Source organism: Lagenorhynchus albirostris, chromosome 4, assembly GCF_949774975.1.
Source record: "Lagenorhynchus albirostris chromosome 4, mLagAlb1.1, whole genome shotgun sequence".
Lineage (NCBI taxonomy): Eukaryota > Metazoa > Chordata > Mammalia > Artiodactyla > Delphinidae > Lagenorhynchus > Lagenorhynchus albirostris.
Window position 1 is genome coordinate 25160552 of NC_083098.1, and position 25934 is coordinate 25186485.

The 25934-nt window shown below is 40.1% G+C and overlaps 1 pseudogene; it reads right to left on the reverse strand.

Moving 5' to 3' along the window:
* Positions 1 to 10908: 10908 nt before the first annotated feature.
* On the reverse strand, positions 10909 to 11335 carry LOC132519209 (small ribosomal subunit protein uS12-like; annotated as a pseudogene).
* Positions 11336 to 25934: the final 14599 nt, after the last annotated feature.

Here is a 25934-nt window from a genome sequence, read left to right on the forward strand (position 1 = left end):
TTTCAGTGACAACTGCAGATACCTCTAATTCCTGGCCACATACTCCAATCAACCGTCATTTGGGTACAAATCATACTTGTCCTTCACATCCTTTCCTCTATGGGTGGTTAGGTGACAGAAAGAGCATGAGCTTTGGAGCCTTCCAGATTTAGCTTCAGGTTTTGCTCTGTCACTTACTAGTTCTTGGTTAGCAAGGGAAATCACTTAGCCTCTCTTGAGTCTTAGTTTTTTGTCAATGAAATGACCATGATTGGAAAGACTGGATAAAAGAATTTATATAAAGGGCCTGCACGGTTGCCCTTACCTTTTCCTTACCTAGCTCCAGGAAGAGATGTTGAGCAATGGTGCAGCTCACATTTCCTAGACCTGGAACAGGCAGGCCGTGGCTTATCTTACGCACGAGGGACAGAAGGCTAGAATGCCCAAAGATGGACTTTGCGCTGATGGTGGCAAAAGGCCTGGGAAATGACAGCAAGCTCAGGTCAGGGAGGGGACACTCTCTTTGATTGAAGCTTACTGGAAACCACACACCGTGGGTGGGACTAACCGGCCACAGAAACCCTTCCCAGAAGTAATCCATGTGATCTGAGGACATTTTACTGATGAGATTAAGATGCTAAGATGCCATCCTGAAGGAGCCGACCTAAAGCACAATTAATGCCTAACCAGCTATAAACTTGGAAATTGTAACATTCTATGGATGTCGATTGAAGTGGTGAGGGAAATAGTATTTATAGAACACCTACATTGGGCCTGGCAGCTTATACACATTATCACACGGAAGCCTCATATTAACCCCACACAGTGGACATTAAAACCCTTATTCGACTGATGGGGAACTTGACATTCCAATGGCACATAGCATGTAAGTAGCTCTGGATCAGCTTCTCAACCTCACAGGAGGCTGAAGTATGTAATATATATAGTGAGTATGAATCTAAGGCCACAAATTTAGGTGCACAAGAAATGTATTAACTTTATTCTTACATAACTCAGCTAAATTTATATTCTGAGTCACCACGCATCAGAATGGCAGAAACTTAATCTCTGCCAATTTGAAATCCTGCCTCTTCCCTTACATGGCGTTTTACCTGAGTTCCGACTTCATCTGGCTTCCTGAAATTTATTGGTTATATGTATTCTGTGGTTCCAAAGCATTGGTGGCAACAGTTAGGGTAGGAGGAAATCTGGTCTTCACTGAGGGGGTCAGGGAGGAATCTCTTCCTCCCTGATTGGTCCATGCAGGTTGTCATGGACACATCTTTTGTTCTCATCTCCACAACCCTTCACGTCTAGTCAGTTCCTCTCAATTATGCCTTTGCCTCCCTTGGATGTATGAGACCCATTCTGTTGCTGCTGCATAATGCTGGTTTAGACTTTGAGGCTATCTGCCTACACAGATCACAGAGCTCTCTCTCCTCCGATAGTACGCTACCTCCCCGGGATTCTACGCAGTTTTATGGGCACAGGTCTCTTCCGCTATTGGATTCCATAATCCCATCTGGGGGTTTGGCCCTGGTTTATATCCTAGTGTTCCAGCTGGAGAGCAGCCCACAGACCCCCTATCTCAGGTCACAATGCTGTCAAAGTCATCATTTCCCCTTTAATTCTTTTCTTTCACCAGATGTAGTGAATCCTTTTCTAGTGGTAAGAAAGGTGGTCAGGGAAGGCCTGCTCATACAGCTCTCAAAGCTTGCCATGATCAATTTTCTAAAAATTCTAAGGAGCTAGCTTTTGAAGCACAAAGCTAAAAGAGTTTCTATTTTTTTCCTGTTTTCTGCTGTCACGTACCTTCCCTGAGCCAATGAATATCTAATGGTTTAGCTGTCTTCTTCTTCTTCTTTTTTTTTTTTTTTTTTTTTTTTGGCCACTCTGCTTAGTTTGTGGGATCTTTGTTCCCTGACCAGGGATCAAACCGCGGCTCACGGCAGTGAAAGTGCTGAGTCTTTTTTTTTTTTTTTTTTTTGCGGTACGCGGGCCTCTCACTGTTGTGGCCTCTCCCGTTGCGGAGCACAGGCTCCGGACGTGCAGGCTCAGCGGCCATGACTCACGGGCCCAGCCGCTCCGCGGCATGTGGGATCTTCCCGGACCGGGGCACGAACCCGTGTCCCCTGCATCGGCAGGCAGACTCTCAACCACTGCGCCACCAGGGAAGGGAAGCCCTGAGTCTTAACCACTGGACTGCTATCTTAATAGCTGTCCTAATAGGAGGAAATTCTAGGAAACAGATGAAAACTCTTTCAAAACTATTACCTTGTGTCTGTACAAATGACTTTATTTTTAAATTTATTTAAATACAATAAAAAATATAACTGCAACGTGGATCAGAATCACATGTTAGTCCTCCCTCCCTCTGCTGATTGGGACATATTTTCTCTGTGGGCAAGACACATGGCAAGCCAAATGATCATTAGAAACTCTCTGTCAGAGCAATTAGAGACAAGTGGAAGATGTTGCCTCACTGTGATGGGCTGAAATGCCTTCCAGAACTCCTCGGGAAAGACCTGAATGGGACACAGACTTACACTGACCTTGGGACCTGTCCCCCGAGTGGGGATAAATTCTTGATTTCCAACTCACATTTTCCTTGCCTCCCCCAAGCCCATCTCTCTTTCAGTTTTCCCATCACTCTTTCCTTACCTCTCGTGTTGGCCCTCAGATCTCTCCAGGCAGGGCACAGTGGAGCTGTTTGGGCCTTAATTTTCTGAAAGTTGTACATGTTCCATGCCTACTAATGAGAGACTGCAACCAAGGTAGCTTGGTTGAGCTCGAGTATGCCCCAAACACCTGAGCCTTGCAATTCTGGGCAACCTCATGCATTCCCGTTTTGTTTTGAAATGAAAATAGATGCACGTGATTAAAACACACACACATACTCACACACATGGAGAAAGAGAAAAGAGTATACAGCATAAAAGTCTACTCTTCCCCTTTGATCTCCCCTCTCAACTTCAACTTATTACTTCCAATCCCATTTCTCAGAAACAATCATTCTTTTTTGTTTGTTTTTGTTTTTAAAATATTTTATTGAAGTAGAGTTGATTTACAATGTTGTTCCAGTCTCTCTTGTACAGCAAAGTGACTCAGTTATACACGTAGAGACATTCTTTTTTTATATTCTTTTCCATTATGGTTTATCACAGGAGATTGAATATAGTTCCCTGTGCTATGCATTAGGACCTTGTTGTTTACCCATTCTAAATGTAATAGTTTGCATCAACCCCAAACTCCCAGTCCATCCCTCTCCCTCCTCCCCCTTGGCAACCACAAGTCTGTTCTCTATGTCTATGAGTCTGTTTCTGTTTTGTAGATAGGTTGATTTGTGCCATATTTTAGATTCCACATATAAGTGATATCATATGACATTTGTCTTTCTCTTTCTGACTTACTTCACTTAGTATGATAATCTCTAGTTGTATCCATGTTGGTGCAAATGGCATTATTTCATTATTATTTATGGCTGAGTAGTATTCCATTGTATATATGTACCACATCATCTTTACCCATTCATCAGTCAATGGACATTTAAGTTGTTTCCATGTTTTGGCTACTGTGAACTGTGCTGCTATGAACATAGGGGTGCATGTATCTTTTTGAATTATAGTTTTGTCCAGGTATATTCCCAGGAGTGGGATTGCTGGATCATATGATAATTCTATTTTTAGTTTTTTAAGAAACCTTCGTACTGTTTTCCATAGTGGCTGTACAAACTTACATTCCCACCAACAAGGTAGGAGGGTCCCCTTTTCTCCACATCCTCTCCAGCATTTGTTCTTTGTAGACTTTTTAATAAGCCATTCTGACCAGTGTGAGGTCATTGTAGTTTTGAGTTGCATTTCTCTAATAATTAGTGATATTGAGCACCTTTTCATGTGTCTACTGGCCATCTGTATGTCTTCTTTGGAGAAATGTCTATTAAGGTCTTCTGCTTATTTTTTGATTGGGTTATTTGTTTTTCTGTTGTTGAGTTGCTTTTATATTTTGGAGATTAATCCCTTGTCTGTTGCATCATTTGCAAATATTTTCTCCCATTCTGTAGGTTGTCTTTTCATTTTTTAAAATGGTTTCCTTTGCTGTGCAAAAGCTTGTAAGTTTGATTAGGTCTCATTTGTTTAGTTTTGTTTTTCTTTCCACTGCCTTGGGAGAGTGACCTTAGAAAACACTGGTACGATTTATGTCAGAGAATATTTTACCTATGCACAGAGGCAATCATTCTTACCAGTTTCTTGTGAGTCTTTCTAGAGACATTTATATCACACATACACTCTACAAATTGTAATATATACTGTCCATTGCTCTGCCCCTTGCCTTTTTCACTTCACAGTGTATCTACCCATTATGGTTATTTTTTCATTTTTGTAAATTTTCTTTTTTTAAAAAAATTTTTATTGGAGTATAGTTGCTTTACAATGTTGTGTTAGCTTCTACCACATAGCAAAGTGAATCAGCCATATGTATACATATATCCCCTCTTTTTTGTTTCCTTCCCATTTAGGTCACCACAGAGCATTGAGTAGAGTTTCCTGTGCTATACAGTAGGTTCTCATTAGTTATCTTTTTTTTTTTTTTTTTTTTTTTTGCGGTACGCGGGCCTCTCACTGCTGTGGCCTCTCCTGCCGCGGAGCACAGGCTCCGGACGCGCAGGCCAAGCGGCCATGGCTCACGGGCCCAGCCGCTCTGCGGCATGTGGGATCTTCCCGGACCGGGGCGCAAACCCGTGTTCCCTGCATAGGCAGGCAGACTCTCAACCACTGCGGCACCAGGGAAGCCCTCTAAAGTGTTTTCTTAATGATGAGCAGAGCATAAAGGCACTCATATCTCTTGAAAAGATAGAGACCTATATTTGTCCCATGTTTTTATTTCTGTACCTGCAATCTATGACCAGGTATAGCACACCAAAATAACGTCTATTAATGTTCTATGACTACAAATTAGACTATCCCAAGTTCTGGAAATGGATGTTTAAGTGGCTTATACCTTATGTTTAAATTGTTTCTACTCTAATAATATGAATTGTTTGTAAACTCACACATCAGGATGTAAGCCCTTGTTAAAAAGAGACATTTATTTAAAAATTTATTTACTTATTTATTTTTGGCTGTGTTGGGTCGGGCTTCCTCTAGTTGTGGTGAGCGGGGGCTACTCTTCATTATGGTGCATGGGCTTCTCATTGTGGTGGCTTCTCTTGAGCACGGGCTCTAGGCACATGGGCTTCAGTAGTTGTGGCATGAGGGCTCAGTAGTTGTGGTTCGTGGGCTCTACAGCACAGCCTCAGTAGTTGTGGTGCACGGACTTAGTTGCTCCACGGCATGTGGGATCTTCCTGGAGCAGGGATCGAACCTGTGTCCCCTGCATTGGCAGGCGGATTCTTATCCACTGTGCCACCATGGAAGTCCCAAGAAACATTTCTTTTTAGGGAAATATCATGGACTACACTTTATGGCATAGAAAGAAGGAGATCTAATTGTCTGGAAATAACCTTCAAATACCTGATTTCTCATGCTAGAGATGCTGTGGGACAAGGGTGGTCCTTGGGAGAGGGTGGTCTGGAATGGTCGCCACACCTCCCTGCTGGCCAAGAGAGCCCACTGCTGTGTGGGCCCTTGGCATCTCCCTAGCAGTTGGTGAAAAAGCCAGGCTTTAAGGATTTTGTGCTGCTTCTGAAAATCTATGCAGATTTTGCATGAGAAAGCCTTATTCTTGAGAGCTTTGTATTAAGATTTGATTTTATTATTACGTCTTCCTTCATGTCCTGCTCGATGCTCTATTTCACTCTAAACTTGGCCTTTGGAGCCAGACAGACCTGGATTTGGATACCAGGTCTGTCACTGATAACTGTATAACTGTATGACCTTGGACATGTCACTCAACCTTTCTGAGGCTTGTTTTGAACATCCACGATGATGGAATTAATGATACTGACCTCATAGGAATTGTGTGAGCACTGAATGAGATAATGTACATACAATTATTAACAGATAGTACATACTCAACATTTGGTAGTTCTTCATTCAACACATATTCATTCAGAGCATAATATGTGTCAGAAATATAGTTCAGGAAGAAGCTGAACCTTGAAATATAAATAAGAATTAGTTAATGAAGGTGGATAGGAGGGCCCCGGGAGCAGGGGGAAAAGTATTCTTCCAAACAGAGGGAACAGTGTGTGCAAAATTACAGAACAAGAGTGAGTGTTGTGTTCTAGAAATGGAAAGAGGACTAGCATGCCTGAACCAAGAAATGCAAGACAGGAGATAGATGGCCAGGGGTGAAGCTGGAGATCATCATACAGGGGATTATAGCTCAGGCTAAGATATTTCTATTGTATATTAAAAGCAGTAGCTAACCATTATTAAGCCTATTCTTCAAGGGGAGAAAGAGATCCAAAGAAGGTAAACATTTTCCTAGTACAAAATAGCTAGTGAGTGGCAGAGCACTAAAGGGTTTTAAGTAAAAAGTGACATGATCAGATTTTGCTTAGAAATATCATGAAGGCTGCAGAATGGAGCCTATGTGTGCAGGAGGGGTGTGGTGGTGGGTAGGAAGGCTGAGAGGCAAGGAGGCTATGGAGTAATTTCTGTGAAAGAAAATGAGATGAGACGCTAGGAATTAGAGGACCGGGAAGAGTCAGAGTGCCTTCCTCCCCAAGGAGATTGGTGATCCTGGATCCCTCCCTGGTGACACATCCATCAATGTCCCAGGCTTTAGAGACCTGCCTGTGGACTGACGGATTCAGAGCATGGGCAGGGAGTGAGAATGACAAGGTGAGGAGAGGGAAAGACAAAGCCATAGACACCCTGTGGCAGGTCGAGCAGGAGGTGGAGAAGAGGGGAATGCAACGTCAAATCCCAAACATGTAACCATCTTCCCCAGTGAATGGGGGATGGGTAAGCTAATTCCAGGTGTCTGTGTACTTGTTTAACATAAAGTCATGGAAAAGGAAAGTCAACTCTGCTGTCCATACAGAGGCCAAGGAGAGACCATTTAGTCTAGCCTCTTTGAGTCAGTGACTTGGGAGGTTGTATTTTTGTGTGTCTTTGATCTTGGCCTTATATCATTGCTCTCAATTTTCTTATCTCCACGGTGTCTGTTGAGTGCCTGTGTGTGCCAGATATTGTACATGTGTCTATTCATTCTCACAACAACACTGTAAGGAAGACATGATCTCCATTTTACAGATAAGGAAAATGTTTGGAGAGATTAGATGGTTTTGATATGTATAATTATACAAGAAGAAGTTGTATTATTATTATTTTTTTTAATTTTATTAATTTATTTATTTATGGCTGTGTTGGGTCTTCATTTCTATGCGAGGGCTTTCTCTAGTTGCAGCGAGTGGGGGCCACTCTTCATCGCGGTGCGCAGGCCTCTCACTATCGCGGCCTCTCTAGTTGCCGAGCACAGGCTCCAGACGCACAGGCTCAGTAGTTGTGGCTCACGGGCCTAGTTGCTCTGCGGCATGTGGGATCTTCCCAGACCAGGGCTCGAACCTGTGTCCCCTGCATTAGCAGGCAGATCCTCAACCACTGCACCACCAGGGAAGCCCAAAGTTGTATTATTGATTTGGGTTTGGAGAAGTCATTCCTAAGCAAAATTAAAGCCCACAAGCTTTTCGGAAAATAATTACAGATTACTCTCCATAAAAAAAGTCTAATTCCTGAAATTTGAGAGACACCAAAAGACAAATTAAAAGGCAAGTGACAGGCTGAGAGAAATCATCTGCTCATATATATCAAGCAACATATCAATGTACAAAGAGCAGTCACAAATAAATAAGAAAAATTGCAAATAACTCAAGGGGAAAAAAATGGGCAAAAAATATAAACAGACAGTTCACAGAAACGGAGCTATAAATGGTCAAAAAAACATGAAAGATGTCCAACATAACTAGCAGTCAGGGAAAAAATCTTATTTTTAATATTAAAAAAGGTTGAAATGTTTTAAATTTAGATAATCACATTTTAATTTCCAAGAACAGCCAATAGGCAGCTTTTACACAGCCACCTATTCTGTTTCAATGGTTACAATCTTCTCTTAATTTCTCTTAAGATAATGATGATTTGCTTTTAGAATTGTCTTTCAAAAAAAAAATCGTCTTCCATTTTCTGTATGAACTATTTTCTCAGAGGTTAATCCAGAGAAATGAAATAATATAACAAAATAGAACAGTTTGGTTTTCTTCCAATGTTTGGCAGGTTTTCATTGTCTGTTTATAATGTTTGTAAAACAGATCTAGACTGGCTGATGTGTATTTGAAGATATTTACTCTCCTGGCAGTGAAGGCGGATTTCTATTCCTATTATAGGGACCAGCTATGGTGACTAGGGGGAAGGGTGGGCCAGGGGAACTGTCTTCTGCATGTGGGGTTCCTTGTCCTTCAAGCTACTTGTCAGATATTAGGGCTATGGACTGTCTTCTCTAATCCCAGTGCTCACAGTGGGAGTCTTACTCATCAAAACTCTAATTTTATTTGGCTATTTGCAAATGTTTTGTGGCTTTCCCAGGGGCTGAGGCCAAGTCAGTGGCTCTGGGACTTGAAAGCTGAGGATGCAGGTGTTCCCCAGATCCTTCACTACATGCCAACCTCTCAGACTCAGTTTCCTACCAACCCCAGCTACTTCTGATCAGGACTTATTCCCATCCTCTTGTGGAAAAATTTCCCTGAAAATCTCTTCTTTCACCTATATGGGATTTCTGGTTCCTTGGCTCCCTGAGTTTTCTCCTACCTGGATTAAATCTTCTAGAATTTCCATACTCTTCTGGTCTATTGGTGTCTTTCCTGTTATGGACTTATTTGTATGGCTGTATTTCTTTCATCATTTCACTAGGACTTGGGGAGGGAAGAGGGGTAAATGTGTGAGTTTAGTCAGCCGTCTTAAACTGAGAGTCCAAGTAAGTATTTGGGTCCGTTTGTGACAAGTCCTTTGAACGAGAAATACAATATGGTGTGGAGGTGTACACCGGAGAGACCTAACCTAGTCTAGAGGGTTTAGGGAAAAGCCTTCCCTAGAGATACATTTTAAAAGGTAGACCTAAGGTTGAAGTTTGATTTTGCTTAGAAGCAGAGAAATGTGCTAGATGGTCTTGAGAGATTTCCCTTGTATTTATGATTTGCCAAGTTTGTGTTCATAGTTGAGAATTTTTTTAAATGAAGTAAAAATGAAAGAAAATAATAAATTCCTTTTCAAAACAGGAAGACTCAAAAATCTGAAATTGCAAAGGGCCGAGCTCAGCGTTTCAGCTGGCAACCCTGTCATCACCTCATCGGACTTGCTAACTTAGGCCTAAATGAGCTTCTCAGAAAGTCAGAGCTTTTACTGGAAACTGGAAGATTTATCAAGGGGTTCCCTTCTTGTGGAGAAGGAAAGCTCACCTTCTGCCTCAGCAATTATTTTCTCCTTTATTTAGCTCTCTCGTTTTACGTGGGAAAAAAGCCATTAGAGAAACTGTTAATGAAAAATTTTTTTTAAATACCAAAAAAATTACAAAAACCAACTGATGTTTCCTTATGGAATTTAGAGTTACTAGAACTGATGTTGCCTTTTTAGTTATAATTGGTAATTATTTCACTACCATGATCATACCTTGACCTTCAGCATTAGGATCAAAGCTATTATTACCCATATAATACTGCTAATAGGGTAAACTAATGGTTAAATTATAGCGGGACCAAGAAGGGATGCTTCCTGTCACATCAGTTAAGTTTGAGTTTTAGAAACTTGTACTTGAAAGACTTTCTCTGGTATTTAGAAACTTGAACAAATAATCTGAATCACTAAGGTAAGATTGTCAGAATAGTCATTTAATGATACCCCACTTACCTTGTGAAGAATCTCCGAGTATGAGCATAAAATGTCAGAAAATCTACTTGAAATGCATTGGAAGCATGGATTTGGTGATCCTGTGGATCCAATTCTACCTCCTGGGGGTGGGAGAGGGATAAATTAGGAGTTTGGGATTAACATATACACACTACTATGTGTAAAATAGATAACCAGCAAGGACCTACTGTATAGCACAGGGAACTCTATTCAATATTTTGTAATAACCTATAAGGGAGAAGAATCTGAAAAAGAGTAGATACATATATGTATAACTGTCTCACTTTGCTGTACACCTGAAACTAACACAACATTGTAAATCAACTAGACTCCAATAAAAACTTCTACCTCCCTATGTACGTAGCAATATTCACCAAAATACTAAACTTATAGCCATTTATCATATGGTCAGCCGTGAATTGGCTGCCGTTCAGCTTTTACCAGCACTTCAGCTGAAAAGTTTGTTATTTGAGACTAACCATCAAAGGAATGTATTTGCTTCTATTTCTCTGACTCTCTATGCTTGATCCCTGAGGAAACTTATATCCCCAGGAAGCAATATAACTAGAATACGTAACCTTAACTTCCCACAGAAATAGCTTTTTCGAGATATAATAATTTTCGTGCTATAATAATTTTGAGATATAATAATTTTCGAGATCTAATACTCGGTCAACTTTTTATAGAAGTTTGCTATACGAAGAACTCTTTTCTTTAAATATTTATTTATTTATTTGGCTGCGTTGGGTTTTAGTTGCGGCACATGGGCTTCTCTCTAGTTGTGGTGCACGGGGTCCAGAGTGCATGGGCTTAGTTGCCCCACGGCATGTGGGACCTTAGCTCCCCGACCAGGGATCGAACCCGCATCCCCTGCATTGGAAAGTGGATTCTTAACCACTGGACCACCAGGGAAGTCCCACGAATAACTTTTTTTTAACAGGAGTCTAATGTTAAAATATAGTCCAATTTGTACCCTATTGTCCCTTATGAAAATGTGTTTTTGGTATTTAGTGAAATGAAATTTCTCTAATAGACTTTTTTTGTATATGAAATTTTATTACTACCATGTTTGCATCATCAAAACTTATCATCTTGGTTTTTTCTTCTTGCCTTTGCATAAGGCCAAGAGAGAGACATTGGCTACTTTGACAAATTTAAAGTGGACTCCAGGAATGTCACCAAGAGCATGGCCTTTTGCAACCAAATTCAGCAACCAGAACTTCATCGTTTTCTGCAGTAAAGTTCAAGCAACCATCATTGGGTAAGAAAGCTGTGAGCTTCTTGCTCCTCTTGATCAGCTGGCCCCTGAAACACTTCCCGATGGCAGAATTTACGTGTTTGGCTTCAACTCTGACATTTTCTAGCAAAATTCCCTTTGCATGTGAAGTGCCTCCTGAGGGGCTGACCTTCAGGGCTGTCCCCAAATGGGCTTTCTTGTACCGCTTATCGTGCCACTTCTGGTCCTGATGGTGGCTGCAGAGCTTCCTAGCAATGTGATCTTGACACTTGCCCATCCCATTGGTGCTGCTGGCCCGAGGGAAAGATCTAACAGGCTTTTTTTTCCCAATTGTGGTAAAATACACTTAACTTAAAACTTACCATCTTAACCACCTTAAAGTGTAAAGTTCAGTAATGTTAAGTATATTCACATTGACACTCAATCAATCTCCAGAACCTTTCATCCTACAAAACTGGAACTCTATACACATTGTGATGGTTAATTTTGTGTGTGTGTGTGTGTGTGTGGTACGCGAGCCTCTCACTGTTGTGGCCTCTCCCGTTGCGGAGCACAGGCTCCGGACGCGCAGGCTCAGCAGCCACGGCTCACGGGCCCAGCCGCTCCACGGCATGTGGGATCTTCCCGGACCGGGGCACGAATCCGTGTCCCCTGCATCGGCAGGCAGACTCTCAACCACTGCGCCACCAGGGGAGCCCGTGATGGTTAACTTTATGTGTCAATTTGACCAGGCACAGTGCCTGGCTATTTGGTCAAACATTCCGGATGTTTCTTTGAGGGTGTTTTTGGATGAAATTTACATTTAAATTGGTAGACTTTGACAAGCAGATTGCTCTCCATAATGTGGGTGGACCTCAACCAATCAGCTGAAGGCCTGAATGGAACAAAAGATTGACCTCCCCCAAGAAAGAGGGAATGCTATCAGCAGACAGCCTTCAGATGTAAACTGCAGCATTGGCTTTTACCTGGGTCTCCAGTCTGATGGCCTGCCCTGCAGGTTTTGGACTTGCCAGCCTCCATAATTTCATGAGCCAATTCCTTCAAATAGATTTCTCTCTATATAAACATCACTTTGGTTCTGTTTCTCTGGAGAACACTAATTAATACGCCCATTAAACAACAACTACCTCTTTCCGCCTTTTCTCAGCTCCTGGCAACCACCATTCTACTTTCTGTTACTGTGAATGTGACTACTCTAGGTACGTTATATAGGTGGAATCATACAGTATTTATCTTTTAGTGACTGGGTTATTTCACTTAGCATTATGTGCTCAAAGTTCATCCATGTTGTAGCATGTGCCAGAGTTGCCTTCCTTTTTAATGCTGAGTAATAGTCCATTGTGTGTATATACCACATTTTGTTTATCCATTCATTTGCCAAATGGACACTTCGGCTGCTTCCATCTTTTGGCTATGGTGAATTACACTGCTACAAACACGGATGTACAACTATTGGTTTGAGACCCTGCTTTCAATTCTTCTGGATATGTATATTCAGAAGTAGAATTGCTGGACCATATGATAGTTCTATTTTTAATTTTTTGAGGAACCATCCTACTGTTTCCATAGCGGCTGCATCATTTTACGTTCCCACCAACAGTGCACAAGGATTCCAATTTCTCCACCTCCTTGACAACCACTTGTTATTTCCAGCAATAATAATCCTGCAGGAACCCAAAATAATCCTCAAGAGGGGTCATTTTTGTTATGGGATAGTATTTTGTATGTGTGTGGCAGGGGGAATGCTGATATAAACTTGATTTTAGAAACTATGATGTTAAGACTTGATCCATACACAATTTAGGCAGAATCTACATAATATGAAAGCAATTATTTAGAAGCGAAAAACGCTGTCAAAAAGTTACTTTGCCCTGTGGCACTAAAGGACTGCAGTGGCAGGTTTTGTTGTTTAGAATTTGCATTCAAGCAGCCTTATTCAAGAGTTTTCTCCAAAAAATGTACATAGATCATGATAAATGTCACCAAGTCATTTTGAGTGGTAAGCATTTTTAAATTCGGGGGAGTTTCTAATGTAAAGCAGAAGGTACAAACTGGCCGGCCGCAGGCCAAATCAGGCCTGCAGACTTATTTGACTTGGCCTGCACATTTGTTGGCCCACACAATGTTTTCAGAAATTTTGAATTAGTTGACAACTTTTTAAATGGAGAGATTTCAGGCAAAAAAAAATTCTTGATTTCTAGCTTTTCGGGAAAAACTAGCTGACCTGGCGAGACTGGGCCTTCATTCCCACATGGCAACAGTTGCCTGGGGCTGAGTAGCAACTGCCCTTTCCTCCCAAGCTTGTGCCCTCCAGTTCCCCATAGTCCCCACCCGCCTCGAGACAGGAGAGCTTGTGGACACCCAGGCAGCAGACCTCTCGGTTTCTTCAGGAACCACTCATAACTTCCTGCGATGTCCAGTGGGTTGTGAGGCCCGTGGTAGGCACTTAGTAGCTGCTGAATTGTTTACTGAATCTGATTCTTCACGTGCTAAAATTGTTTAGGATCCTTTGCTTTCTCTCTTGGTGGAAAAAGAGATGGTAAGACAATGGCTTTAAATAAATGGAATACAAAAGAAAAAGGATTTAGACAATGCAGATACAGAGAAACACCTGAAAAGAAAATAATCATGTGAATGTAATTTTTTATTAAGCAATTTAGCCTTGAACTCTTTTTCCCATGAAGGAAACAGCACCCAGGACATGTTTCAGGCTAAGCCCTCTGTTTAATGTAAGAGAGAAAAAAGGGGCAAAAGGTTAGTCAGCTGCCTTACAGTGGCAGGATTCTTGAGTTAACATAAATAGAAATAGATACAGAAAATGAGGACCATATGGTTGGCTAGATGAGAGTTGCTCTGTGTGTGTGTGTATTTGTAAGGCCACCCACTGAGAAAAATATTCAACTTATTGTGTCTTAGCATATTAACTCCTTGTTTTTAATTACTGAGGCACTTGGAGAAGTTCTTTTACACTTTCAGGTGATAGCAAATGAAAAATGTATTAAAGGAAAATGCAAACAGCGTCTCTCTCTCTCTCTCTCTCTCTCTCTTTGGTGATTGCACTGACTGAGAGAAACATGAAAGTCTTCTGGAAGGTGTGCCTTAATCTCCAACCCAAAACATCATTTCAAGAAAACTGTTATTTAAACCTCTGCTTGCACCGTATTTGCTATTATTCCGCTGGTCAAAGTAAGTCATACGGCCAAGCCCAGAGTTAGCCTGGAAAGAGACTAAGGGTGTGGATTTAGTGGGGTGTGCTTTCAAGACCAAGGAGCTGTTCTGGAATGGATAAATGGAATCTGGGTCAGCACCTATTCTGAAAAATATAGTAGTTGACGCTTATTAAAACTGTTTTAATATTTTTATCCTTTCTATTAAAAATCATGTTCATTTAAAATATGCAAGAAACATAGAAATTACCAAGAGGAAAGAGAAAACTCACCCAAAGCCCACAAGTCTAATAAAAACCGTTCTTAAAATTTGGTGTGCACAACTCCAGAAACCTCTCTGCATATCTACCTCTGCACTTAGAAGTAGTTCTAATCCACTTAGAAGCATCTCCAGAGACGGTAGAGCATAGTAGCCTGGACTGAACCTGAGCCATCCTCTACTCTCCTAGAACAGTTTTTTTAATTAAAAAAAATTTTTTTAATTGACATACAGTTGATTTACAGTATTACATTAATTTCATGTGTATAGCATAGTGATTCAGTATTTTTACAGATTATACTCCATTAAAAGTTATTACAATAATGGCTATAATTCCCTGTGCTGTACAATACATCATTGTTGCTTATCTATTCAATTCTTTGAACTCCGTGTCTGTTTGCTAGTGTGCCTTGACTCACCAGAGTTGGTGAACCTAAGAGAGCTTGGAGAGAAGGGAAAGAGACAACCTATATCCATTGAAAACATCAGCAAGAAAGGAAGGGAAGAGAGAAGAAAGAACAACAACAAAAGCTGTCCAGGGTGGAGAAGAGAGAGCAGTTTGATATATCAGTGGAGATTTTGTGATGCAAGAGGGCCGACTTATCAATGCTGAGGGCCCACAGTACTTTAGGGGCTCGTGAAGATGTTTTCATTCCTTAAACATCAGAAGAAAAATAAACTCTTAGGTCAAGGAAAATGTTTCAATTTATAATGATAATATATTTATCATTATATCAATGCAGTCATACACTAAATCTTTTAAATATCTTTTTGTAAAGGAAGGGACCATGAAGGCAAAAGTGCCTAGGGCCCACCAAAGTCATACACAGCCCCGGATCCAGTGGCATGTCCCAACCTATTCAAATTTATTCAACATATATGTGCCATGCATTCTAGGATTTTTTGCCACTAATGATATTACTATTCCAATTTTACAAATGAAGACTTTGAAACCTGCAAAGAAGTCAGGAGGAAGAAACTGATGGAGTTGGGACTGCCCCAGAAATCCAGATTTTCAGTTCAGCTCTCCCTGCACAAACGTGCCATGGGGTACGGCAGATATGGGGTGGAGATCAATATAGGAGAGAATGCAATCGAAATTTAAAATATAAGAGGCTTTATAATTGGCCAAGTATTTCCCCAGGCAGCAAACTTCCTTCCTAAGGTGACTCGTAGGTGCCAAAAAGAAGATTAGGCAGCTCAAGAGAGCATGAGGGAAAGTGAGTAGACATTGCTGGGTACCCAACTAAAGACAGCTTCATCGGCAACCTACTGAATGAGAGGAAATATTTGCAAACGTATATATGATAATATCCAAAATATATAAAGAACTCATGCAACCCAATAGCAAAACAAACAAACAATCTGATTAAAAAAATGGGCAGAGGATCTGGATAGACATTTTTCCAAAGAAGACATACAGATGGCCAGCAGGAACATGAAAAGATGCTCAACATCACTAATCATTAGAGAAATGCAACTCAAAACCACGATGCGATTATCACCTCACACCTGTTAGAATGGCTATTATCCAAATGAAAAGAGACAACAAATGCTGACTGTGGAGAAAAGGGAACTTTGTGCACTGCTGGGGGGAATGTAAATTGGTGCAGCCATTATGGGAAACAGTATGGAGGTTCCTTGAAATATTAAAAATAGAACTACCACATGATCCAGCAATCCCACTTCTGGGTATTTATCCAAAGAAAATGAAAACACTAACTCAAAAAGATATCCGCACCCCCATGTTCGTAGTAGCATTATTTACAATAGCCAAACATGGAAACAACCTAAGTGTCCACTGACAGGTGAATGGATAAAGAAGATGTGATACACACACACATAACACACACACACAATGGAACATGATTCAGCCATAAAGAGAATGAAATCTTGCCATTTGTGCTAGTATAGATAAACCTCGTGGACATAATGCTGAGTGACATAGGTCAGACAGAAAAAGACAAATAAAATACCATATGATCTCACTTATACATGGAATCTAAAAACAACAACAACAACAAAACATCAGGTTCATAGATACAGAGAACAGATTGGTGGTTGCCAGAGGTTGGGGGGCGCACTTGATGAGTGAAATGGGTGAAAGGAGTCAAAAGGTACAAACTTCCAGTTATAAAATAAACAAGTCATGGGGATGTCTCGTGCAGCATGCTGACTACAGTTAATAATACTCTATTGCACATCCGAAAGTTGCTAAGAGAGCAGATCTTAAAAGTTCTCATCACAAGAAAAAAAATTCTGCAACTATGTGTGATGTTAATTCGACTTACTGCAGTGATCGTTTTGCAATAAATATCACGAGATAGTGATTCGATATTTATATATTTCACAAAATGATTTGCAATATATACAAATATACACCCGAAACCGATATAATGTTGTATGTCAATTATATCGCAATAAAAAATAATTTTAAAAAGGAAATTTAAAAAAAGAAAAAAAAGCTTTATCAAGTGGTTTACTATTAGATGTTTCACTTTCTTTTGTAATCATGTTCTGTAAAGATAAATAAGACACTAGAAAAACAAGGTCAGTTTAGGCCCTTGGCAGAAGTTAAAGCCTCTTCATCAAATTCAGTAAACTTGCTTGCTGCTGAGTTGTTACTGTATTTAAAGGAAGGCTGCAATAAAATTTAGTAATGGGTTAAGGTTCTCAATTGATAAATGTGTGCTTTCTAAAAAAATAGTTTCTCGCATAAAGATTGCTTTTGTTTTTTATAAAACATATATTTATGAATATGTGTATGTGTGTTATATATGTGTGTATATACAGATATTATACATATAGCCCCTTTTTGCTGTTTATCTATAAATTAATTTTACTCTGAATTTGGACTTGTGGTTAGATAGATAGTGCCAAATGAGTCATTCAAACAAAAAAAGGCATGATCTCATGACCATTATTTTAAAAGTTTACTCCATTATTCAAAAGTCTTCATGATTTTAGAAACAACAGTCTCTGCCTCCCAAATGGCCAACTGAGGAACGTGAGATAAGTACCCCTGCAAAGGCGTGAGGAGAGGATAGCCCCTCTGGGAGTCAAGGTCCCATAATCACACCACCCCCCAAAAGTCATGATGCTCGAATCTAAGACAAAGACCATCCCAAAGTCTAACTCTCCAAATGTCAATTATCAGATACATATTAATTTGGACTAGAATTACCCCATGATTCACTTTACGGAGATCTAAGAAAGCAAGAACATGAGTTAGCTTACAACCAACACAGCAGCATATTTTCCTTGTTAGCTGCAGGGGAGAATAATGTACAGGAAAGGGTGACGTAATGATTGTCTCACTTTCATTATTCTCTCCCAAATGAATAGCCTTCCACACCAAGGATGAGCTCACTCACTATTAGTGGAATAACATCTGGTGCGCAAGAGCCCCCAGCCGAACATGCTGTTGGTTTGGGACTATATTTAACCAACAGAAGACCAACCATTGTTGCATATATCACATATGCAGCCCAATTACACTGTGGAAAAAAAAATGTTAAGGGGTAAGGAAACCCTCCTTAAGTATTTTAACGTGCAAGATTTTTCCTTAGGAAGCAAGGCGTTAACTTGTTCCAAAAGAGACCCTAGGCTATTATTAGAGTGGAATATCTTAGACATGTGGCAGATGCCTTGTCCCCTTTGGCCGAGGCTCGGATGCTTGCCATAGCTATCTAAGTTTAAATTTCATATCACGGATAGGAATCTCTCTCCTTCAATTTCCCTTCCCATTCTTAATTTCCAGGCAGACCTGCCACACTGACGATGGTGAATTTTGCAGTGTAATTTATCTAATAGATTTACTGTAAAATGATGAATCACCCTAGTATTTAAATCTAATGAGTAATGCCGTAAGTCAATTTTGGTTTTTAAAAGTGCATCATAGCTAAGGTCATCAGTTAAATGTGCTAATACAGAGTAATGTGGATGTTCAGAGCATGCACAGTTGGTCCTAACGGTCATGATGCTGGAATACTCTGGAATCTGCTGTGTACCAAAGCCCTTAGGGGAGGTTGCTCCCAAAATCATGACATTTGGTAAAAGAGATAACAATTTCATTCCATCAGGACTTGGGAAACTCCCACAAGTTTAGGCATCTCTCATTGTTCATCCCATAAGATGTAGTAACACTTTATTGTGAAGAAGCTAACAAGCTATTTTTATTTGTATTTAAAAGACTGATTATGAAAATAATGCCTATTTACTGAACAACATATGAGAAATTCAGAGGAGCACAAAGAAAATACAGTTCATTCTGATTCCAACCACCCAGCGCTCTTTGTGAATGTTAGTCATTTTCACTTGAGTATATGTAAGCATTTTCTCATGTTATTAACTATTTTTCTACAATTTCATTCTAAATGGCCATGTAGTATTACATCATATGGCTATACCATAATTTATCAAATCAATTCCCTATTGACCCTTAGTATACTTCTAATTCCTTGTTATTATAAAGAAGACTGTGATAGCTAAATCTGTGCACACAGGGGTAATCATTTCCTTAGAATAAATTTGCAGAAATAAAATTGCTGAGTCAAAGTGAATATGTTTTTAACGGTTTTGATTCCCGTTGAGAAAGCCTTAATGAGGGAATAAGAGATTTGTTTCCTTCTCTGTACAGGATATCCCCAAGACCAGGGATGCTACCCCAGTCCCTCTGCTTCAGTCTCCCTCTGGTTCCTCATCTATAAAACAACAGGGCTGGAACAACAGGAAAATAACGATGGTTATCCTGCTAAAGGACTTATACCTATTTCCTCATTTAATCTGCACAGTAATCTTGTGAGATAGGTCCAAGTGATTTGGTGAAGTCCAGATAGTTTGTAAATAAAGGAGCCAGAATTTGAACCTGGATTTGCTATCTCAAAAGGCCATGCTCTAAACCAGCAAGCTACACAGTTTATTCCAGGTCTATCACTTATCCATTCATGTTTTCAATAATTCAGTATACTGTGTGAGAGCTACTGTTCTAGGTCCAGGAGGTACAGTGGTGAACTGAACAAAATCCTGGACCTCAGGGACTTTCTAGTGGGGGAGATAGTAAGTTATAATAAAAGGTAGCAATAAGTTCTGTAAAGAAAGGTAAAGCAGGGAAGAGGGATAAAGGATGACAAGGAAGCTATTTTATTTTACTTTATTTTATATTTTAAAAAATATTTATTTATTTATTTGGTTGCCCTGGGTCTTAGTTGCGGGAGGCGAGCTCCTTAGTTGTGGCTCTTGGGCTCCTCAGTTGAGGCATGGATGTGGGATCCAGTTCCCCTTCCAGGGATGGAACCCTGGCTTCCTGCATTGGGAGTGCGGAGTCTTAACCACTGCACCACCAGAGAAGTCCCAAGCAAGCTATTTTAGATTAGTGGTGTCATCCACTTTCTGAGTGGATGAAGTGAGTCAGGCTGTCATGGGGGTGTATGGAGGACAAACTCTCCGGGCAGACAAGCAGCAGTACCAGGGCTCCAAGACCAGAGCCTCATGTGTTTGGGGGAACTGCACAGAAGTATTAATAGTTGGGGCTGGAGCACAGTGAGGTACGGGGGGAAAGGTTTACATTGAGTCTGTTGAGTCAGTCCAAGCAGATTTGGGGTGGGAGTTGTTAGAGAACAGACACAGGTGAGCTTGCAAGACCTGGAGAATTGATTGAGATCGCCTCTGCAATTCTGAGGAGGAAAGATGGCCAACTACCCATTATTCTCCTATTCTTGAATTGCTTTAGGTAGCTGGGGGCTTAGGCCATAGTATTAAAACTCTAGCCTTTTATGCCCAGGATCATATTTCTGGACTCAAAGGAAGAATTCAAATCCATGGATCATTCCACATATTCATTACCCACTCTCTCCAGGGGAGGGGCGATGCCTCCTCCCTATACCACTGCCTATAGAAAAGAAACAAATTCTTTGACTGGAGTGATCTTGCGGAATTGGGGAAACAGCCATTTCGAAGTTCCAAATGATGTGGTTATTAATCAGTTTAGGGGATAAACACGTCTATCCAGAGACCAGCTGTTTCCTGATGTCATTTAAATTCTTCAGTCCCTCATGTTCTGCTGCAGGAAGGAATCTAACTTCCTTTCCATTCTTGTGAATGTATCTTTTGAAATTTAATTTGGGATTAAATTAATTTATTATGCATTATTAAAAGTCTAAATGTTTTTACAGACCAATTTCCAAGAGTATAGTATCATTGCCTGGTAGGACTTACCTGCAGCAAAGGAACAGGATAACACAATGCTCTTCAGACATGAGAGATGGGAAGTAAGTTGAGAGCTTTTATTTTTCCAGTGTAAAAACCCATGAAATTTAGTGCACGAAAAAGCTAGAGTGCTTTTAGAATTGTCCAGTTTCACAATTTACTTCATTCTATGTATACTATGGGGAAAAAATCTTGACAGCTGGGACGAGAATCCGTTTTAGGGAAATACTCCGTAAGCTACTTGGGTGTCAGGTGCATCCTGAAGGCCTGGGTAGCTGGGGACAAAGAAAGAACAGTCATAGCTATGCTGCTCTACAATAAACACCTGAAGGTGGGGAAAACTGAACAGATAGGGAGTGTGGGGGAGCAACGGGTAGAGCAATACAGTGATATATCTTAAAATCTTTTCAGATGTAGTTGATGCAGCGTTCCATTTTATGATCTTTTTTATTTCTGTGATGTACATCCTACCTTCACCATCTCAAATCTTTAGTGAATTCTGCTATATTCATAAACGCTTTGTGTGAACGCAGTGCATGTGATCATGTGTCCCATGGGAATAATGGACTGAGCTCCGTGTTTGGGTCAATGCCGTGCAGAATAGGGACAGTGTGTGCCACGTGGCAAGATAATCTGTCAATTACACTAATCAGCGGAAACAGCATTCAGAACCAGAAACAACAATGAGAATGAAAGTCCCCTGGGAATTTTCAGAAATCTGGGGTGGGGGACACTGGACTTTGGAGAAATATGAAATGGGAGTTTGAACCATTTTAAGAGGCAAAGGGTTACATGTTAATAACTCATATTGCTTTTGAAGCCTATGATTCTGGTTAAGATATAAACTTTAGACACTGAAGTTTCTCATTTTTTAATAACAACTTGGGCCTTGGGCCGAATGTCTAGAAGCTACTCAGCTCTCTCTGGTTTAGCTATTGGTAAAAACTTCACCAGATTCCACATCTCCCAGTATTTCTTGATTTCTGTGGCCCTAAAGTAGTTCTTCATAGGGACAGAGAGTTTGTGAATTGACACATAAATCTTGCAGAAGTTATATGCTATTGTAATATTCCCAAAGAAAACACTTGCAGCAAAGCATCAGGAAGTATCAGTCTGGGGGATATTTGTTGAATGCAGTACCTTGAGTCTCCCCAGTTCTTCACAGGGGATGGGTCTGGGTTAATGGCAGTGGCATTCTTCATGACCATGGTTGTCCTCTTAGGTAATAGGAAGCCCCAATTAGAGGCCTACAAAACTTCTCATCAAGTATGCTACTCTGAAACTCTATCCTACTTATTATAAATTTGAAAGAAGAGAAAAGGCCATTAGCAAGCTTTATCACTTGGATAAAACGGATTCCAAGTACAGTTCTCAGTATGCTACATCATCATTTTGCTTCATTGATGATAGGTTACCCAATAATTACTAGACAACACGTGCATAGATATTTTGCAGTTACGTGTGAAGACAAGCACAAGTGAAATCGGTTCAATACTTAGGAGGGACTGGGCCCAGCAGGACTGGCCAGGGCCTCCCACAGAGCTCTATTTAACAACTGGTTGATTAGGGTATACAGGATCTGTGATATCATGCTAACATAGTCAGAAATCCTTTTCCAAGGGGCCACAGTTGGCTTTAGGTAGACAAATGCCATGAGCCAGAGAAGGACTTTCTGATTGCATATGTAGGATTTGCTTATGTTTACTGGAAGAGTAACTTTTCCTATCTTAACTCCTACCCTTAGGGAAGTTGATTTGGTTTGGACAGGGTATAATCTCAGGAACATTTTGTTTGCAAGAAGAGAAACTCAAATTCAATCTAATTTAAGTAAAATGTGAATTAAATTAAAAGAATACTGAAATAACTCAGAGTTGAGGAATGATTCTTAGGATCTGCAGCAATTCTGAAGACCTCAGTGACTGGAACCAAGCACTCAAACAATAAATAAAATACTCTTCTGAATCTCATTCCTGCTTCTCTATGCATATTGATTTCATTCTGTCTTCCTATAGAAAGTAGGTTCTTTCTTCGTGGTGGGAAACAGAGTTTTAGTCAGTCCTGGGCTTTCATCATTCCTAGAGGAAAGGGGCTTCTCTCATCCAACACTAGGTTAGAAAATCCTGGGGCAGCAGTCTGATTGGCTGGGCTTAAATCATGTTTCCAATCCTGGGATGAATTCTTATGGCTGAGAATAAGAACCATGATTGGTTCAGGCTGGTTGCATGTCCATTGCTGAGATTAAGGAGGTTGATTCTGTTACCCTAATGAAGAGTATGGGGTCATTGTGTACCAGGCAGCTGTACAAATTTGTGTCATTTGCCATATTTCTACTGTCTCCCTTACCCTAATGGAGGTCATTGAGAGGAAAAGGACTACCCATGAAGTCAACCGGGCCTAAAGAAAGAACTTTGAAAGCTGCTTCTTCATTTTTATGTAATTCATGTTGGCCATCAGGGTCGATGGTTCTGTTGCTTGGCAAAGTACTATGGTAGGCTTTATTTCTGAAGCACATGTAGGCCTATGGAAGTTGCCTGGAAGTAGGAAAAAGAAACCAAAACTTCTTGGAACAACTTTGTAAAGTGCTATTTCCATTGTGAGCAGGGGAATACATATAGGCAGAGAGCTTCACATTTAGAAAAAGGTTATCTTCTTTAACATAAATTTAGAGTGTACTATCTTTGAAAAGTATTATTTCTACTAGAAAAGGTATGTGGGACATGTTTAGACCTACAGTTTTCCCAGACCTACTGGGAAAACTGCAAGAATGTTGAGGATGCCTAGGTTCACATTGGACTGGCATGGAGACTTCAAAGGAGAGATTGGACTTGCAGTGCAAAGCTCACCTTGGCTGTCCTCAGAGTCTCCCGGTTAAAACAATGCATTGTTATGGCTATTGTGTCCTTTAGTTATCCAAGTGGGGGTCAAGGACAAAGGATGGGGTTATACAGTAGCAGTTAGGATTTGCATTTGGAGGACTGAAGAACTAAGCCACTCTTAGAAGGGGCAAGAACAGGCTGAACTTCAAGCAATGGAGCAAAGCTAGGAACTAGGATATTTTCACAAGAGGACACCTGTAAAGGACTTACAATTCTTCCCCTTGGGCTGTGAGAATGGTCATATTTGTCATCCCACTTTTTTCTCCTTCTGCATTATAAATCTCCCTAATTTTCACCAACCATTTAATTAAGTCTATGATATACACACAAGTTCTGTACTAGTGTTGTAGGAAATTAAAAAGAAGAGCCACAAGAGGAAGTGGGATCTTATATCCTTCCATGCAGACCGTCATCATATCATGAGAAAAGGAATCCCAGATCATCCAGGTGGGGACCAGGATGGAGAATCAGAGCAGAACTGAGGGCAATGGTGCGGAGCAAGTGACTCAGAAGCAGCTGCAGAGGGTGACTCAGGAGCAAATGTGAGGCCAACATCCTTTTTCTGAAATAGCCCAGAGGAAGGTGATTCTCAGGGGTTGAGAAATGGGAATGGTGGGGGGGGGGTAAACAATGATTTTATTCTCTGCTATTAGATTCTTCCCTCCTCTCTTTCCCCTCTGCTCTCTTCCTCAACAGTTATTATATTAATTCCTCCTCCCACGATGGCCCAGACGCACTTTGCTTATACAAGCATTATAGAGTTCATTTTATTATACCATGATTTTTTTATTACTTAATTATGTCTGTTGTCCCCATGAGATTGCAAAGGCAGTAACTATGACCTGCTCATGGGGGAGGGACAGTACCTGAGACAGTGCTCTGCATACTGTAGGTACTTAAAAAATGCTTCTAACTTGATTTGAAAATGGTTTGCTGAGTTGATTTCCTTTTGCTGAGTTGATTTCCTTTTTTTGCAAGAGCCATCTAAGTTCAGGTCTAATCCTGTCTGCACCCTTAAGTTTCCATATTATCTATAATATTTTAACAACTTTTACAATTTTGAAATAATATTAAATTGAATGAATCTCTTGGTTAAGCTTCTCAAGGAAGCAAAATCACAAATTTTTCAGGTGTCAGAAAATCAAAGGTACACATTGTTCTTCTGTGAAGGGAAAAATAACAGCGAGGTATTTGCTCTTCAGGAAAATTCTTGATGCTTTTAGGATGATCTCAACTTCCCCTTAGGAAGTTAGGCTGTTTTAGGAAAAGAGTAATTGTTGGGTGAAAGGGGAGTCAGGTTTTCTAGCGGTCCAACCAGAAGGGTCAATTATTGAGAAATTGATACTTTAAAAATTTTCTGCTTGGCAAGCTGTAACTCCAGCCTTTTCTTTATGATTTTTTTTCCAGTTTATTAAGATATAGTTGACATATAACATCATGTAAATTTAAGGTATACACATGTGATGATTTGATATGTGTACATATTGCAAAATGTACCACAATAAGGTTAATTACCACATCCATCCCATCACATAGTTACAATTTGTGTATATGTTCAGAATTTTTATGATCTACTCTCTTAGCAACTTTCAAATATACAATACAGTATTATCAACTGTACATAAAGTACAATACATTACCTCCCCAGAACTTATTTATCTTATAAATGGAAATTTATTTATTTATTATTTATTCCTTTTTAATTGACGTATAATTGACATATAACAGTGTATTAATTTCAGGTGTACAACATAAGGATTTGATATCTGTATTTATTGAAAAATGATCACAAGTCTAGTTAGCATCTGTTACCTACATAGTTACAAATTTCTTTTTCTTGTGATGAGAACTTTTAAGAATTACTCTCTTTGTTATGTTCAAATATGCAAGACAGTATGATTAACTATAGTCACCATGTTGAACATTACATCCCCATGACTTATAACTGGAAGTTTGTACCTTTTGACCACCTTCACCATTTCACCCACACCCTACCCCCCACCTCTGGCAACCACCAATCTGTTCTCTCTATTTATGAGCTTGGTTTGTTGTTTTGTTTTTCTTTAGATTCCACATGGAAGTGAGATAGTATGGTGTTTGTCTTTGTCTCACTTATTTTACTTAGCATAATACCCTCAAGGTCCATCCATGTTGTAGCAAATGGCACAATTTCATTCTTTTTATGGATGAATAATATTCCATTGTGTGTATGTATACATACACAATGAAATATATATGCCACATTTTCTTTGTCTATTCATCCATTGATGTGCACTTGTTTCCATATTTTGGCTATTGCAAATAATGTTGAAATGAACATGGGGGTGCATATATCTTTTTGAGTTAGTGTTTTCATTTTCTTTGGAT